This window comes from Schistocerca piceifrons, chromosome 8, assembly GCF_021461385.2.
Source record: "Schistocerca piceifrons isolate TAMUIC-IGC-003096 chromosome 8, iqSchPice1.1, whole genome shotgun sequence".
Classification (NCBI taxonomy): domain Eukaryota; kingdom Metazoa; phylum Arthropoda; class Insecta; order Orthoptera; family Acrididae; genus Schistocerca; species Schistocerca piceifrons.
This window is the reverse complement of record NC_060145.1, coordinates 406,383,755-406,402,197: the sequence shown is the minus strand read 5'-3', so window position 1 is coordinate 406,402,197 and position 18,443 is coordinate 406,383,755. Positions and strand designations below refer to the sequence as shown.

At 42.7% G+C, this 18,443-nt stretch overlaps 1 protein-coding gene across 1 annotated transcript in view; it reads right to left on the bottom strand.

Moving 5' to 3' along the window:
* LOC124712385 overlaps positions 1-18,443 on the bottom strand; it is a 719,796-nt gene that overhangs the window by 439,196 nt on the left and 262,157 nt on the right. The window contains exon 3 of the mRNA XM_047242681.1: positions 1,292-1,363. The gene's annotated coding sequence lies outside the window, so the exon portion shown is untranslated. The remainder of the gene's footprint in view (positions 1-1,291; positions 1,364-18,443) is intronic.

Below are 18,443 nucleotides of genomic sequence, written 5' to 3'. Positions count from 1 at the left end.
CAAGAATTTTTGCACGTATAAAGTCAAGAAGCATGAGACACAAAAATGTTCGACAAAACAATCTCCACTTTACGTTAAAGTACATCTTTTTGGCGCACTATCGAAAATAGAAAATCTCCAGTTTGAGGCATCTCGATTCTTTAAATCTGCTATTCCACTTTGCAAATTCTGAAGGTGGAAGAAATAAACTACAGTGAGTGAAATGTTATTTACAACCAAAGTTATAAGAATCGAAGGACATGAATAGGAACCATTAATTTAAGAGGTAATGAGACCCTGTGATAGCCCGTACTCACTGTTATTTAATCTGTGCATTGAGCAAGCAGTAAAGGAAACAAAGGAGAGATCTGGAATGAGAATATGTTCTTAGAGAAAAAGGGGAAAAATCTATAAGGTTTTGCTATGACGCTGTAATTCCGTCACTAACATCAAAGAGAATTTGAATGGAATGGAGATGTTATGAGACGCACATCAACAAAATTAAAACAAGAGTACTGGAACGTAGTTGAATTGAATAACGCGATGCTGCGGGAATTAAAAGAAGCCGATGAATTTTGTTATTCGGACAGCAAAATAACTACGGCCAAAGTAGGAAAGACATAAAATGCAGACTGAAACAGAAAGAAAGAAATTTCTTAGAAACTTAGTTACGTTGTGTGCCAACTGCGAGAGGCGGCCACCAAAGAGACGCAACCACTCGCCTGGTGACCTTCACGTCCATGCAGCAGCATCCACAGAGCACTCACAGCCATGGACCTCTTTCTGTTTCTGAGCTACTTCCTCCAGAGCGCCGTGTACATCCGCCAATAGTGTGGGCAGCAAAGGATAGGGTACGCTCTCATTCGCAGACTGCATTACTTCTGCCTTGTATGAGCAGATCTGGAAATGCTTCCGCCATCAGGCACAAAAACAAAACACGCCAGGGGCACTCACGAATTTATGATCCAGCAGACAGTTTAGTCCAGTACCTGCAACGCACTCAGTACGGTATTCTGAATTCTACCTCTCGACTTAGCAGTCGCTATTTGGGCTATCGAGAGTGTGTGCAACGTTACTATCAGTTATACACAGAGTGCGTAGAGACAGCAAAATTATACAGGGTGAAGAAAACAGCCACATTTTGAGGTCGGCATGCGATTCCTCATCAAGATTCAGGACAAAAGATTATGCAGCAAATACAGATCGGGTATATTTTGAAAATGCATGTATGAAAACGATGAGCTCGCAAGAGCCACAACGTGCGGCGCATCAGAATGTACAGGGGAATGTGTATCATCTCGCGCTAGCTTACCAGCCGTCGTAGTTCACTGAGCAGATGCCGGCACAGCAGCTAAGCGTGTCCGGTCAGCGGGTTAGCTGCACTCTGTAACAAATGAACTGAATTAGTGGATCAACGATTAACTTGAACAAGTGTCATAGGACGTCCGCCCCGAGCAAATACAACGATCAGTTACGAACAAAAATGAGTTAAATAACTATAGGCTGCAACAACATCAAACCCGTATCCACCATCCAATGATGATTCAAATCCTCGTCAAGTTTATTTTTTAGACGCCCGTTCCCTAGTACTCGCCGTTTATAAGTAGGAAATCATTTTGTCACATGACAATAGCCTAACTGCAAGCATGAGTCTACTAACCGCGCAAGGCACAACCGTAACTGGCCCTTTTTATATCTGGGTTCACAGTTATGTAGAACTTTATAAAACACATCATATTTACGCCAGTGACTGTAACACTTTCTTTATTTCACGACTACAATTTCGGCCATATGTCATTATCAAGTGCAAATTTTTGTGGCTTTTAAGCCATCTCAACTTAAAATGAGCTGACATGTAAAGGCTGATATTGCAATCGTGAAATAAAGAAAGTGTTACAGTCACTGGCGTAAATATGATGTGTCTTATAAATAACCGGCCCTGTCAAGTTCATGTATGGCGGCTTCCCAACGTAGTAAACAAACGATGAATGTGTTGATATACTTTTATTGCTGGGTACGCTGAATAACCAAGCTGCTGCTGCTGCTGCTCGTGCGTACGCTGCACGGTTCCCTCGAAGGCACCATGCCGATAAGGTGGTTTCTCGTCGATTGGAGCAACGCCTTCGAGAAACCGCTACACTCGATTCACAGCTAATGGATAGAGGTCGTCGAAGGACTACACGTACTCCACAAACAGAGGACGCGATTCTTGAAACTGTTCACCAATCACCTCGGCAATGATACTGCAGTGCAGTTCCAGATACCTCAAAGACTGGTTGTCGGAGTGATGCACGATGTAGAACTGCAACCATATCATTACATGTTAACTCAGCAACAGCCACTAGAAGACCGCAATCGACGAGTGCAGTTTTGTGAATGGCTTTTGACCATCGATAACTAACATTTTAAAACAACGTTATATGATCTGACGAATCTAGCATCACCCGTGAAGGTATTTTCAACGTCAACAAAAGCCATTATTGGTCGGAACACAACCCACATGTCACTCACGAAAATGGCTTTTGGGTACGCTTTGGCAAAAACCTGTGAGCTGGAATCGTGGGATGAATGATCTTTGGCCCTTACCTATTGCTGGGCAAGTTGAATGCGACTCTGTGTCGCACATTTCTTTGCAATACTTTACCACACACTTTAGGAAATCCTCCACTTGATGTTCAGTGACAGCATGATGGAGCACCGCAACACTTCAGAATGAGTAACTATTGAAATGAAGCGTCTCCAAGCCGTGGATTGGTCGTGGAGGTAGTGTGTTCTGCCCTCCACATTACCCGGACCTTCATCCGCTAGATTTTTATTTGTGGTATCACTTAAAGGAACAAGTTTATAGTATTCCACCGATGGATGTACACGACCTAATGCTGCTTCGGCAATGGTGGATGCAGATGTGTTGTGTACGGTCCAGCGAAGTATGGTCCAGCGACTGTTTGCAAATGGAACATCGTTACTTTGAACATCTTCTCGAAAGTGAACATGCACGTACCGGTTCTTTGAAGACAAGTCTGGGTGTCAAACGTACATGATGGAAATATTATGCGTAGCATAATTCGGAGTCTATTGTAGCTTACCTTTTGTGCTTTTTGTACTTCATTTGATACAGACGATGTTACCGTATCCGATATTATTTTCTATTGGCTTCATTTATGTTCACACACGAAGCAAAGCGATCGTTTTCGTGGTGGTTGTGGCGGTAAGTTTCTCTGGGACCAGACCTCTGAGGTCATAGGTCTCTAGGCTTCACGCTACTTAATGTAACTTAAACAAACTTACGCTAAGGAGAAAACACACACCCAGGCCTGAAGGAGGACTCGAACCTCCGACAGGTGAAGCCGTGCGAACCGTGGCAAGCCGCATGAGACCGCTCGGCTACTCCGAGCAGCTCGTTTACGTCTGTAAGAAGTTCGTGATATGTCGTAATGTTTAAATATAGGTAACAGTAACGGAAAGAAATACACACGGTACCGCATTGTGGAGGTGTGAGTTGGACGCAACTTGATGCTTTAACTATTTAAAAAAATAAAAAAATTTGGCGTGAACGTGACTCGAAAAGCGGTGAGTCTACCTATCAGTTCCCCACGTCACTGCCTCGTGTCACGGAGCGAATGGGGCAGCTCCGGCGCGTCGCGAGACTTCATACTACCTGCTCTTGGGCAAATTGCACGCTGTTACAGTGTTGCCGCAGCCTCGTTTTTTTAAACCGCATTTCTATTAAACCAACTGGAGGGGGGGGGGCGGGGGGGGGGGAACTAGGTATTGCTAGATACACATTTGTCTTGAACTAGGATGAATAATCGCATGCCGACGGCCAAGCGTGGCATTTTTCTTCACCCTTTGTATAATTATGTTTAGTTAGGACATCAGGTGCTATGCATCAAATTGTACCAAGGTAGGGCTACCATTTGTAAATAAATGTTTTTTATTATTGTGTTGCTACATTTCTGTTTTAGTGCGGAATTCTGCTATCGTGGATGACTGGGGTGAATTAATAGTAGTATTCAGTCACTACATTCACAACATTGACATAAATACAAATTTCAGTGTTAGAATACCCCTTCTGAATTGATTTACCTGGAGCATAGAAAAGAAGTGAAACGTGGATGATAAACAAGAAGAGAATGCAGGCTTTTGGAATGTAGTTCTACAGAAGAATGTTGGAATGTTGAAGGTTAGGTCGGTAGATTGGATAACTAATGAGGAGGTACTGAGTCGAATTGCGGAGAAAAAAATTATGACGGACACGTCCGAATGCATACAGATATCATTAATTTAGTAATGAAAGGAAGTCTGTGTGTGAGCAGGGAGGGGGGAAAGGGGGGAGAGGATTAAAACTGTAGAGGCAGAGAAAGGCTTGAGTAAAACCAACAGGTCCAAATAGATCTAGTTTGTACGAGGTATGCAGATATGGACAGGCTGGCACAAAGCGACTAGCGTAGAGAACTACATCACATTAAGGACTAAACAACAATAATTTTTAGTTAAATCTATAAAATAGTCACGTTTGTGTTATCGAGAACTATGTTGTAAATATATGTGACATCCCTGTTAGAAGATTTGATCCTGCGCGAAACTCCTTTTACTGAGGTACGGGGTTAGCCCGAACCCTACCGACAGTATTTCCGAGAGTGTTCCACGATGTTTGCTGAGCCTTTTGGTATAAAGGACTCGCGGTGGTTATCAGTTGTACGTTAACAGTGATATACAGAACTATGGGCGGGTTTCCTCATGAAGAGTTGCACATCGTCCACGGATGGGAATGGAAGAGTCACACAACGAGCTATGCTGATCTGTTTCCAAAGTGCAGGCAACCACAATAAGTACTTTTGCACTATCTGAGTGTTGTTAAATTAAAATTTTGTTGGTGGTTACATATTACATGTTTTTTCACGATTGTCAAAGTATTTTCGCAAGAACCTGAGGCAACTGAAGTAACAAAACGAATAAGTCATAATTATCATTTTGTAATGTGCCAAGGGAGGTAACGGGTCCTTGTAGTAAAAAATTCAGAAAATAGCACTTAACAGGTTTCGAAATTTTGTCCGTGGTATCCGAGTTCACCTTGCGTTTTTAGCACCCTCCACCGGAAACAGAACACAAGAGCTGTATTTCCAAGATTTCAGGTTTCCTAAAAACAAGAGTTATATTCAGCGTGTTTTGTGGGAGAACGCTTGTTTGCGTGGCCATTATCCGCAACAAGTACCGAAATATTCGTTTCATAAAAGTTCGGTTGCACCTGTGGTCCAAGGATAGCGTTTTGGTTAAAAAGTAAACCGTCCTTGGTCCCACCACTACCTAACTTTAATTGACAATCAGCATTGGTAGCCGAAGACTTCCGGCATAAGAAGTTACCTTCGCTCTGATAACGGCCTTGTCAAAGAGGGCGGAGGAGCGGACAGAGGTTCAGGGCACTCTTACCCATAGGGTGGGAGACTGCCCCTAAAGGCGGAGGATTTAGCAATAATCAACAGAATGAGGATGTAGAAGACAATGGAAACCATTGCATAAAGACACACTACGTCAATCCACAGGACATGTTACCCTTAATTGAAAAAGTGTTGTGATGATCTCTCCACTGGAAAAAAATTCTGGGAAAGTCCCTTATTCGTATCTCCTGGAGGGGACTGTCTAGGGGGAGATGACCATGAACAAAAGACTGGATAACCAATGAAAGAATAATGTTCTACAACGCGGGGCGTGGAATGTCAGAAGCTTGAGTGTGGCAGGGCAACTAGAAAATCTGAAACGGAAAATGCAAAGGCTCAATCTAGATACAGCAGGGGTCAGTGAAGTGAAATGAAAAGAAAAGGATTTCTGGTCGGATGAGTATAGGGCAATATCAACAGCAGCAGAAAATGGTATAACGAGAGTATGATTTGTTATGAATAGAAAGATAGGGCAGAGAAAGTGTCACTGTGAACAGTTCAGTGATAGGGTTGTTCTTATGAGAATCGACAACGAACCAACACTGTCAGCGATAGTTAAGGTATACAGGCCGACGTCACAAGCTGAAGATGAAGAGATAGGGAAAGTAGATGAGGATGTTGAAAGGGTAATACAGTACGTAAATGGAGTTGAAAATCTAATAGTCATGGGACTGGAATGCTGCTGTAGGGGAAGGAGTACAGGAAACGGTTGCAAGAGAATATGGGATTGCGGCAAGGAATGAGAGAGGAGAAAGACAAATTGAGTTCTGTAATAAATTTCAGCTAGTAATAGCAAATATTCTGTTAACGAACCACAAGAAGAGGAGATATCAGAAACGATTGGCGGAAGGACTGATTCAGCACATAGGAAATTCAAAACAACCATAGGTGAAATTAAAAGCAAGGTGGTAGCATCAAGAGCGCAACTGGAATTCCATTTTTAAATGCAGAGGAGAGGTGGAAAGAGTACATTGAAGGTCTCTATGAGGGGGAAGGTTTATCTGATGCGATAGAAGTAACAGGAGGCGATTTAGAAGACATGGGGTACCTATATTAGAATCAGAATTGGATGTCTTAAGATCAAATATGGCAGAAGGGAGAGATAACATTCCATCAGAATTTACCACATCATTGGAGGTACTGGCAAACGACTATTCACGAAACGTCTACCCACAAACCCACAAAATGACTATTCACGTTGGTGTGTATAATGTATGAGTCTGGCGACACACCGTCTACCTTTCAAAAAAAATTCACCCACACAATTCCAAAGACTGCAAGTGCAAAAATTATCCACAGTCAGCTTAACAAATAATGCATCCAAGTTGCAGAAAAGAATAATATACAGAAGAATAGAAAAGAAAATTGAGCATATGTTAAATGGCGATCTGTTTGGCTTAGGGAAAGGTAAAGGCACCGGACACGCAATTCCGAAGTTGCGATTGATAATGGATGCAAGATTGAAGAAAAATCAAGACACGCAGGGCTGTCGACCTGGAAGAAGCGTTCGACAGTGTAAAATGGTGAAATATGTACGAAATAAAAGAAAGGTTCAGGAATGGGATTAAAACTCGAGGGGAAAGAATGATACGATTCACTGATGACATTGCTATCATGAGTGAAAGTGAAAAAGAATCACGTGATTTGCTGAATGGAATGAACAGTCTAATGAGTACAGAATATGGATTCAGAGTAAACCGAAGAAAGACGAAAGTAATGAGAATTCGCAGAAATGTGAACAGCGAGAAATTTAACATCAGAATTGATGGTCACGAAGTAGGTGAAGTTAAGGAATTCTACTACCCAGGCAGTAAAATAAAACTGACGGAGGAAGAAGGACATCAAAAGCAGACTAGCACTGCCAAAAACGGCATTTCTGGTGAAGAGAAGTCTACCAGTATCAAAAACAGATCTTAATTTGAGGAAGAAATATCGGAGAATGTACGTTTGATAGTGAAACATAGACTGTGAGAAAATCGGAACGGAAGAGAATCTAAGCGTTTGAGATGTTATGTTAAAGACGAATGTTGAAAATTAAGTGGACTCATAACGTAAGAAACGAGGAGGTTCTGCGCAGAACGGACAGGAAAGGAAAATGTGGAAAACAGATAAGGAGAAGGAACAGTATTATAAGACACGTGTTGCGACATCGGGGAATGAGTTCCATGGTACTATAGGGAGCTGTGGCGGACAAAACTGTTGAGGAAGACGGAGATTAGAATACATCTAGCAAATAATTGAGGACGGACGTTGCAAGTGCTACTCTGACTGGCGTGCCACATCAAACCAAAGACTATTGGAGAAAAAAAAGAAAAAAAAGGATTTGAAGCACCTTTGTTCTTGCTTCAGTCTGTGTTCCACACGCGTTCCGTCCGTTAAATTAAAGTGTTTTCAGTGAATTTAACTAGGACTAATATAGCTTTTTTTACAAGCGACAGTTACACATTATAAAATAATTCACTTCATAATTTTCTACGTCGCTAATGTATTACTTATAATTACTCGGGTTGCCGCCCGAGACCTGCGACTGCTCTCATCTGGTCATAGATCAGAGGTCGCACTATAACTGCACTTATCAATCATAGACATATTTTTACGTCACAGTCTTTTTGTTTTCATATTTTGTAAGCTAACAAATGTGTTGCACTATTACTGGGCTGGAAGTAATTGCGGATGTTTCTTACGAGATATTTGTGTGGTTACTTGGTAACTGTAGTTTCACTTGATGTCTCTTGTTTACCTAAGTGATAATGGTGGTACCCCAACAAAGTAAATATTGTCAAATGAACATCTTTTCATTTTTCTTCTCCTCTCTCTCTCTCTTTCTCTCTCTCTCTCTCCCTCTCTGTCTTTCTGTCTCTGTCTCTCTCTCTCTCTCTCTTTGTGTGTATGTGTGTGTGGATGGGTGGGTGTGGGTGGGTGTGCGCATGTGCGAGCATGATTTTTATTTTACTTCAGGGATGTTAACATTGTGGTAACACATATCCATATACACGACTGTTTTATAATCCGTAAATACCACATATAATAAAAAAACTGTATTATTACGTATTTAATTCACTGAAGATTCCATGACGTAAAAGGCTTAACGCACCAGGAACATTAATAAAGAGAGATTTCACCAAGGAAAAGGCTTTTCAGTTTATAAAACGAATAATGCTAGATATGGTTTGTAGTATAACATTTCAGACTACAATGTTCTCGAAAACTTTATTACATTTATAATTTTAGTTAGCTGAATCTTTCGCATTACCAAAGAAATTTTAATCAGAGCCAAGTGTAGTTTCTTGTTAATATTAAATTATCAGTTGCAGAATTTGTTACTTTTTGTGGTCTGTCTGCACAAAATTTGTTGAATAAAAGAGGAACTTGAGTCTGTTACGCAGCTCACAGATTACAATATAGCAATAGTTATTCAGTTGTTCATTACCTAGTAGTGTACATTATTTATTCTACAGCCTTGAATCGGTTCAGGATTTCTCATAGGCTCAACCTAAACGTAATCATACGTGTGCCCGTGCCTGAGGATGCTTCTAGTCGTTTGTTTTTACGAGTCGTTTGACCTGTGATCTATCATCAATTATATGTAGTTGAGTCTAAGTTTAATATTCCATTAAATCCGCATGGCCACACAGGTACTAATGGTTTTTTTTGCAAGAGAATGAAACTAGTCTCTGCGGCAATGTGAGCTCTATGAATGGTTTACTCAGGCTGTGAGTCTGAATGGTTTCACTTAGCGTGTTGCAAGCGAGTGACACAAGCCTTTGGCAGACACGGCAGTTATTCGGATGTTTCCAGTCAGCCCCTTCGGTTATACATGAAAAACTACTAAGGTTGCCAATTTGGTAGAAAGAAATAATGTATTTTATACGAAAGAGAGGTGAATAGAAATTGTATGAATAAAAATTATTTTCAAAATTCATGTATTTATTGAGCTTACATATAAATTTTTCATACTTCTCGCATCAAGTGTGGATTTTTGGTAGGTTTTAAAAGGTTAATAACAGGTGCTACATCATAAATTTATATTGAAATAAAAGACCTACCTTTCTTTTATCTAATTTATTGGACCCCTGTCTCTCGTTCCTCTGGTCTATAGCCATCACTGGTAACTTCTATTTCAGTACGTGCTGAGGTCACTTGAACAAAAAGACTATAAGACACAACTTCTTTTAATTGTTTGGTGACTTAATCAGTTGCTTTTTGAGCATACAATGTCACACGTGGGGAATATTTTTTGCGAGAAATATTTGTCAGCATTCGTTAATTTATTCCAATTTATTTAATTCTTATAGTTTCAGAATATCAATCAATCTTCCAGAAACGGTACACTGCATTGAATTTATCTAGAAGATCTCTTTTTATCATGTCATATGATTTCTTCCATTCCCACGCCACTGACCGTTTCAGCTCTTTCATGCAGGCACGAAGTTCACTATTAAGTAGATGCCTATTCATAAACACGGACGAATAACTGAATTAAAAGCTACTTTTTGGCACTCAATAAAAAGCGTATATCGGAACGGCAATAAGAGACAGGCGAGAGCTGATTTCCACCAACAATAATAATTTAACGATGGCAAAATAGTCGAATGGTTCAGCTCAGATTTGAATGCGCCGTACTGCGTCGATTGTTTTCATTCGGTCGCTCATACAGACCGGTTTCGCTGGAAAGAATGAATGAATGATAGATACTTAAAACTACAGCCGAATGAATCGATTGTTTTCATCCGGTTGTTCCCATCCTTACAGACAGGAGGCTAGTATCCTGACAGCTGCTCCACGCGGTTCAGCCAGAAACGCTACTTTTGAGACACAGCTTCCGGGAGATGGAATCTCATTTCCGAAAACCCTCTTTCGCTGTCGTGTTTACATGTTAATACCTGCAGCAAATTTGATAAACCAGTCAAATATCGGTTTTCCTATCGTTAGTTGTTTTACACAAATGGCCTTTGGAAATCAGCTGTTCCGGTTTCTCTTAAATGGCTGTCTCTCTTCAGTTAAACAACGGAGGTAGTAACTTGATACTAATCGATAATGGAGTGTCTACATGACCAACCGGAAGCGCCACAGCGAAATCGGTTCACCAAATCCGGTTTCGGGAGCCGCATGTAAACGTAGTGACATTAACAGATTGCTTTTCTCAACGAAATCGGCGTCCGCTCGTTCGGATTCGCGCACCGTGGTGGCTGAACGCGGCGCTAGCGGCGGGAATCGAGGCCATTCGCAGCGGGGGAGCGGCCCAGATCCGAAGCCGGACCCCGCGGCCAAAGGCAGAGGCGGGCAGGCAGCGCGCGCCTTCCGGGAAGACACGCCGCGCCGGCGAGCCTGGCGCGGCTGCGCCGCCCGTCCGTGCTGGAATGCACGTGGACAGCGGCCGCTCCAAGTCAGTCCACCACTCAGCTCCCGACAGGTGCAAAATTCCCACGAACTTTACACCAGTAGCGTGAGTGGCGTGAATATGACTTTTTTTGTAGACAAATACATGAACTCAGTTTAACTGAATACGTCGAAGAAAGACAAAATTTAGAATTATCTATTTTATCGGGAAACTAGCTCTAGGCTTAAAATGTTAAAATTTGGTTAGATCACGTAAGATTGGCGATAAGCTCACACATCACACGACGCGTTTCGAGAACAGGCGAATAAAAGGCAGTACATCACGCTCTGGATAAATATATGCCAACTAAATGGTTTAAGGACGGAAAAGACGCACAGTGGTTTAATAACAAAACTCGAACACACTGAGTAAGCAGAGACTGTTGCACACAAAGAATGCGCAAATGACAACAGGAAAAAGTTAGTAGAGATTCGTGTGTCCGCAAAGCCACCATCGTACCGTAGATCTTGCCGACTATCCGAAAAAATTCCGGTCCTACGTAAAATCACTAAGGGCATTGAAGGTGGTTTCTACCCAGTCACTCGTGCACCAGTCTTGTGTGTGACAATACAAAACAGCAATAGAAAAGCCGAAGTTTTAAGAAATTATTCACAAAGGACGATCGTACACATACGACGTCGTTTGACCCCCGTACAGACTCCGGTATGGAGCAAATAGTAAAAGGCAATCTCGGCGCAGTAAAGTTCAAATCCTTCAAATGGCTCTAAGCACTATGGGACTCAACATCTGAGGTCATCAGTCCCCTAGAACTTAGAACTACTTAAACCTAACTAACCTATGGACATCACACACATCCATGCCCGAGGCAGGATTCGAACCTGCGACCTTAGCAGCAGCGCGGTTCCGGACTGGAGCGCATAGAACCGCTCGGTCACAGCGGCCGGCGATTTCATGCTCGACGGGCTGCTCATAAACCACACATCACGCCGGTAAATGCCAAACGACGCCTCACTTGACTACTGAACAGTGGAAAAACGTTGTGAGGAATGACGAATCACGGTACACAACGTGGCGATGCGATAGCAGGGTGTGGGTATGGCGAATGCACGATGAACCTCATCTGCTAGCGTGTGTAGTCCCAACAGTAAAATTAGGAGGAGGTGGTGTTATGGTGTGGTCGTGTTTTCCATAGAGAAGGCTTGCACCCCTTGTTGTTTTGCGTGGCACTATCACACCACAGGCCTACATTGATGTTATAAGCACCCTCTTCCTTCCCACTGTTGAAGAGCAACACAGGGATGACGACTGCATCCTTCAACACGACCGAGCACCTGTACATAATTCACGGCCTGTGGCGGAGTGGTTACGCGACGATAACATCCCTGTGATGGACTGGGCTATACAGAGCCCTGATCTGAATCCTATAGAAGACCTCTGGGATGTCTTACAACGCCGACTTCGTGCCAGGCCTCACTGAACAACATCGATACCTCTCCTCAGTGCAGCACTGCATGAAGAATTGGCTGCCATTTTCCAAGAAACCCTTCCAGCACCTGATTGAACGTATGCCTGCAAGAGTGGAAGGTGTCATCAAGGCTAAGGGTGAGCCAACACCATATCGAATTCCAGCATTACCGATGGAGATCGCCATGAGTAAGTAATTTTCAGCTAGGTGTCCGGATTTTTTTGGTCACATAGTGTAGAATTTAAAAAATCCGGATAAGCGCCAGTAGGACTCGCACACTGAGGGTTGCTTATGAATTAATTGTGAATACAGGCAGAGCATTGATTCCACAAGTTGAGAATTTCAATGATTTTTGCCTATTATCGATATCTATAATATGGTTCAAATGGCTCTGAGCACTATGGGACTTAACTTCTGAGGTCATCAGTCGCCTAGAACTTAGAATTACTTAAACCTAACTGAACTAAGGACATCACACACATCCATGCCCGAGGCAGGATTCGAACCTGCGACCGTAGCGGTCGTGAGGTTCCAGACCATAGCGCCTAGAACCGCTCGGCCATCCCGGCCGGCCGATATCTATACTAACAAGATATCAAAATATGTAACACAAATGTCCGTAAATTTTGATTGTATTCACGTAGAAACTTAAATATTGTACACCGCAGAAGGACCGTGGACATTAATACGCGACATGAATTTCAACTTGATACGTCTGTCCGTTCTTGAGGAAAACGGGTCTTAACAGACGGACAAACATACAGTCGGATAACATGGGAAAAATATTTTTTTCCTGTGATGTATTAGCAAATTAACAGTTTTCGGTTTTCTCCCTTTACTTGTACTGCGGACTCTTACTTCCAGCCAAATTAAATGATTCTAGATGAAACAGAAAAGTCCTATAGGTTCTGATGAGTTTGAAAAGTGATTTTGAAAATGTCTGTGTTTACACGGTGTCTGCATCTTCACAATACAATGTCGTTAAACACGCATGCACGTCTGCAGGAACAGACACTGTCACTGACTGTTACAACTGTGATAAACATTACGAAATAGATTCACATTCTGCAACTGTTTGCGACACATGAAAATTCGTGCTGGACCGGGGCTCGAATCCGATTTCCCACTTATCGCAAGCGATCGCCTTCACCACTTCGGCTATCCGAGAACCCCTCCAGGACCTATCTAAAATTTGCATATGTCACGTGGTCACAAACATGCATGTCTGAGGGACAGTGTGTTGTGAAGGTAGAAACACTGTAGGGGAACTCGGGGCGGAACGGGATACTTAATGTTTCACAATTTGTATAAAATAAGGGAACACAAGAAACACTTCTTAAATTTATAAAAAAAAAACACCTTGTAGTGTAATCTAACGTACCTTATTTTAAAATCACTTAAAACCATACATTTTGCATTTTTTACAATTTTTCAAAGAAAGTCTTGCATATTTCCCGTTCCGCCCCACCCACGGGGCAGAATGGGATAAGGTTATTTTTTGTTAAATTATTGCATAAATGTTGAATTTGAACTACGAATATCATATTAAACTATGACAAAATGTTGTATAAAAGGCAATTCAGACTAAGGAATGTGTAATTTAAACAATTAAAAAGTCACTCTTGAAAATAAGAAAATATTTTAATGTCATTCCAAAAAATGTACAATTCTTAATAACCACCAAACCACTAACTATTAATCCTTTCCACAACAATCACAAATCAGTATTTCCTGTTCATCTTCACTGTCTGTGCCAGCACATGAATTGTGTGCCCACTTGAAACACCTCTGGCATGCGACCTAGCCCTTATTAGAAACGGAGTAGAAGTCCCTACAGTAGAGACAATCAACATCCTCCCTCTCTGATTGTCTCTTCTCAATTATCTTCTTCCTTTTTTTTCTTAAGGTCTTTGATGTCCGCTGTTTTGGTTTTTTTGGGTGTGCAGTTTGATATTTTTGCCTTAAGTTGCACTGCACCTGACGTCTCTGTCCTGACATTGTTCATATTTGTGCACCCTCCTCGTTTCCGTAGGCCTACTTTACGTGCGACAGCATTCTGCAATTCCTTCTTATAAGGAGAATCTGTTAATACGACGACTTTTCCTTTTCGTCTTGTAGTCCGCCGAGTATTTTGACAGATTAGTGGGACTGGAATGACAGCCTCGGGCGATATCTGGAAAGCTGAGTTGTTCGTCTAACATGGCTGGTTGGGAGAGTCTGGCATCCATGAACATCCAGGCTGGGTTTGCTTTCAAAATATCATCAAAATATGACGGGACAGAACGGGACACTATCCCATTCTGCCGCGTCCCGTTCCGCCCCAAGAGCACTTTTGAGGTTAACAACTTTTACGGACTGTAACGACTGACGTATTTAAACGCATTAAATAACTAAAGTATAACAATGCCATGCACTTTAAGGGAATGTGTCAGTTTAGGGTATACAATTAACAATTAACAGCTTACCTGGCGTTGAAATTCACCAAACGTTAGAACAACGCAAGCGGCAACGAGGCGGACAACAATTCACTTAGATCTCGCACTTCAAACTAAATCGGAATGGCTGCCCTCACTTCCCTTCCATTCGGAGAAATAGTTACATGCCCATAAAACAGGTTGCAGCACTGTCCAGTTTAGAAGAGAGCAATTTCCAATCGTGCCCCGCTATCCCGTTCCGCCCCGAGTTCCCATATAAACACAAAAATTACAATATTCAGTGGTGTATCCGTGCCTCGACGGGCTAAAATGATGGTGTAATATTTGTCTCTCTTTACGGGAATCAGGAACTGTGCAGGCATAACGGTTGTGACTACATGACGTATGGAAGATTGGATCGGTCCTGGAGGCGTACCCTGGTAGCCGAAGCGATTAAGGGAACCGTTCACGATAAGTGGAAAATTCTTATTCGTCTCCCAATGCGGCGCGAATTTTTGTGTTGCAAACAGTTATCAATGCATTGTCGTAGACTGGGAAACTGTTTCGTACAGTTTATGACTGTCAAAATATTTGACATAAATGACCATATCTTTTGATTGCATTGAATGAGAAGCTTAATTTTTTTTTAATCGCTAGCGGATCACAGACCTTAGTGTGCGAAATAAATTTCAACTTGTTACGTCTACCCGTTACGAAGAAACAGTGTTTTTAATAGTCGGACGGACAAACAGACAGAAGACAAAGTGATGCATAACGGACCTGTTTTCACCGATAGGGAACCCTGAAAAGTATGCGCCATGGAAATTAGTAAAAACTGTAAGTAGGCTGTTTAGGTTTTTATATTGGTAACGCCACGTAGCGCTCTGTATGAAAATCACTGCTTGTGCTGTGTGCAGTCTGAGGCTGGTCGGCATTGTTGCAATATTCGCTATTGTAGCGTTGGACAGTTGGCTGTTAAAAGCGCGTAGCGTTGCGCGGTTGGAGGTGAGCCGCCAGCAGTGGTGGATGTGGGGAGAGAGAGGGCGGAATTTTGAGAGCGGATGATCTGGACGTGTGTCTATCAGAAACAGTACATTTGTAAGAATGGATGTCATGAACTGCTATATATATTATGACTTTTGAACACTATTAAGGTAAATACATTGTTCGTTCTCTATCAAAATCTTTCATTTGCTAACTATGCCTATCAGTAATTAGTGCCTTCAGTAGTTTGAATCTTTTATTTAGCTGGCAGTATTGGCGCTCGCTGTACTGCAGTAGTTTGAGTAACGAAGATTTTTGTGAGGTAAGTGATTTGTGAAGCGTATAGGTTAATTTAGTCAGGGCCATTCTCTTGATTATTGAAAGTCAGATTGCGTTGCGCTAAAAATATTGTGTGTCAGTTTAAGCACAGTCATGTATAATTTTTCTAAGGGGACGTTTCAAAACGTAAATGTTTTCTGGCATTATTGGCTGGTATATCGTATGGGGTGGGTTTAGTTCCTGTCAGATAGGGTGTTCTTCTTCTGCGCACACTGGCCCCATGACTTACGGGTATCTGAAAGCTGTGTCGTGCGTGTTTTTGAGGAGTGTAGGTGAGTGTAATGGATGCGTGTATAGCGTAGAGTTATGTTGTATTCTGTTATGATGGTAGAAGGGAGAGGGTGAAACTCGGTGTCACGTAACATACTCCTCTCTGATAGTACCAAGGGGGCCTCAAAACTTAACGTCCCCATCCGAAGGATGGATCATAATCATCGATGTCACATGCCCTCGCTTCAGGAGACATTCTGGAGACTTTTGGAATTTAATCCAAAACACTCGTACAAAGACTGGTGATCAGGAAGTTTACGCCACCACCTGTCTTTGCTGGCCAAAGACTGTGAGTGACAATTTCATCCGCTGCCGGGATTCGAGCTGCCTTACTTCCGAATCCAGCGCCACTGCTCGGGCGAGCTTTAGCGATCACGGCTACGGAGGTACGTCACGGAAGTTAGTACGTACATACATTGTATACGGTGTTTCCCAAAAGAACACCGACAACTGGTGGTATGTTGTGCGAGAAGGGAAACTAGGGGGCAGCCATACCCGGGAACGCAAGGCTTGGGCACTGGACAATATCGAAGTCTAATATGGGTGTGGTTCCACATTAAATCAGTAAACTCCGCATGAATAGGACATCGCGCAGTCTACATTACAAACGGGCTTCGAACTGTGTACCTAATACCCGTCAATGCAGAGCCTACATCGGTGGAGCTGACCCTCATGCACATGTGCCGACACATGATGTTGTCTTTGAAGTATTTCGATCGCTCCGTGGACTTGGGCAATAAGGTCCTCCACATGTGTGCTATACACCATACTCTTCATACTACCCCTTAGAAAATAGTCGAGAGATGTCAGATCTGGCGATCGTGCTCGCCCTGGAAGTAGTCCACCTCTACTAATCCATCGATTGGAATATTCGAAGCTGAGGTAATTCCCCACATCGACATCAAAGCGTGATGGAGCTCCGTCGTGCTACAGCCACATGTCCATCCGAAACTTTAGTGGGATTACATCCAATAGGGTAGGCAAAACATCTCGAATAAATGTGAAGTAGATCGGTCCTTTTTGTGTGGCAGTAGATATGTCCCAATGATATGGTAACAAATTATCCAGACACAGATGTTAATACCGGCCCCGTGTTAGGAATTTTGAATCGCCAGCACACGCGAATTTTCTTCCGTCCAAACATGCATGTTGTTCAAGTCTCTAGTAAACGTGCATTCATCTGTGAATAGTACCAAGCTCGGAAACTGTGGCTGGAGTACGTGTCGTTGTAAATACCACTGCGCAAACTTTACCCGTCGTAGGTAGTCCATCTCCCGTAATACCTGGACTCCTGCAGATGGAACCGGTGTTCACGGAAAACACGCCACACGGCATTTTTACTCGTTTGCAGCGCATGTGCCATCTGCCGAGTGATGGTGGCTTGGACCTCTTAGAACACTGTCACAACGTCCTCTTCAATTGCAGTGTCCTAGCCGATCGTGGATGACCCGCATCACGTTTCGGCACCTGTCAGAGAACAGACAGTAGACGGGGGATAGAATTCGCAACTACCAAGCACAAAGTGCTACAACTTTACTGTACAATGGATATACATTAGGCAAAAGCCGGCCGCGGTGGTCTCGCGGTTAAGGCGCTCAGTCCGGAACCGCGCGACTGCTACGGTCGCAGGTTCGAATGCTGCCTCGGGCATGGATGTGTGTGATTTCCTTAGGTTAGTTAGGTTTAAGTAGTTCTAAGTTATAGGGGACTGATGACCACAGAAGTTAAGTCCCATAGTGCTCAGAGCCATTTGAACCATTTTGAACCATTAGGCAAAAAATACCTAAGTGCAACTTTCCGGCTTCTCTTAGACGCCTCTTGATGGTGGCGAACGTGGGGTGATGTGGGTTACGTCAGTCTGGAAAACGTTCCGCATACAATCTTGGAACAGCTCTATCATTCCAATTCGCTTTGCAGTATGCGAGCACCATGTTGGTGATTCCCGCAGCTGAGTACTGGTAGATGCGGCACTGCTGTCAATAACGTTACTTCACTGGAATACCACACAAGGTCCACAATAGGGCGCGCACAAGAGCTGTGTAAAGGAATGTAGCACATGCGCAATAATGTTATGTGGCGCAGGTCGTCTATTCGTATTACACAGATGGCTAAAGGGTTCCATACCTGTCGTATTCAGAAACCAAAACAAATATCAAAACGAATCGGAACATATCGCCACAATCGTTCGTTCTCAGACTTTGACGCTCTACAGT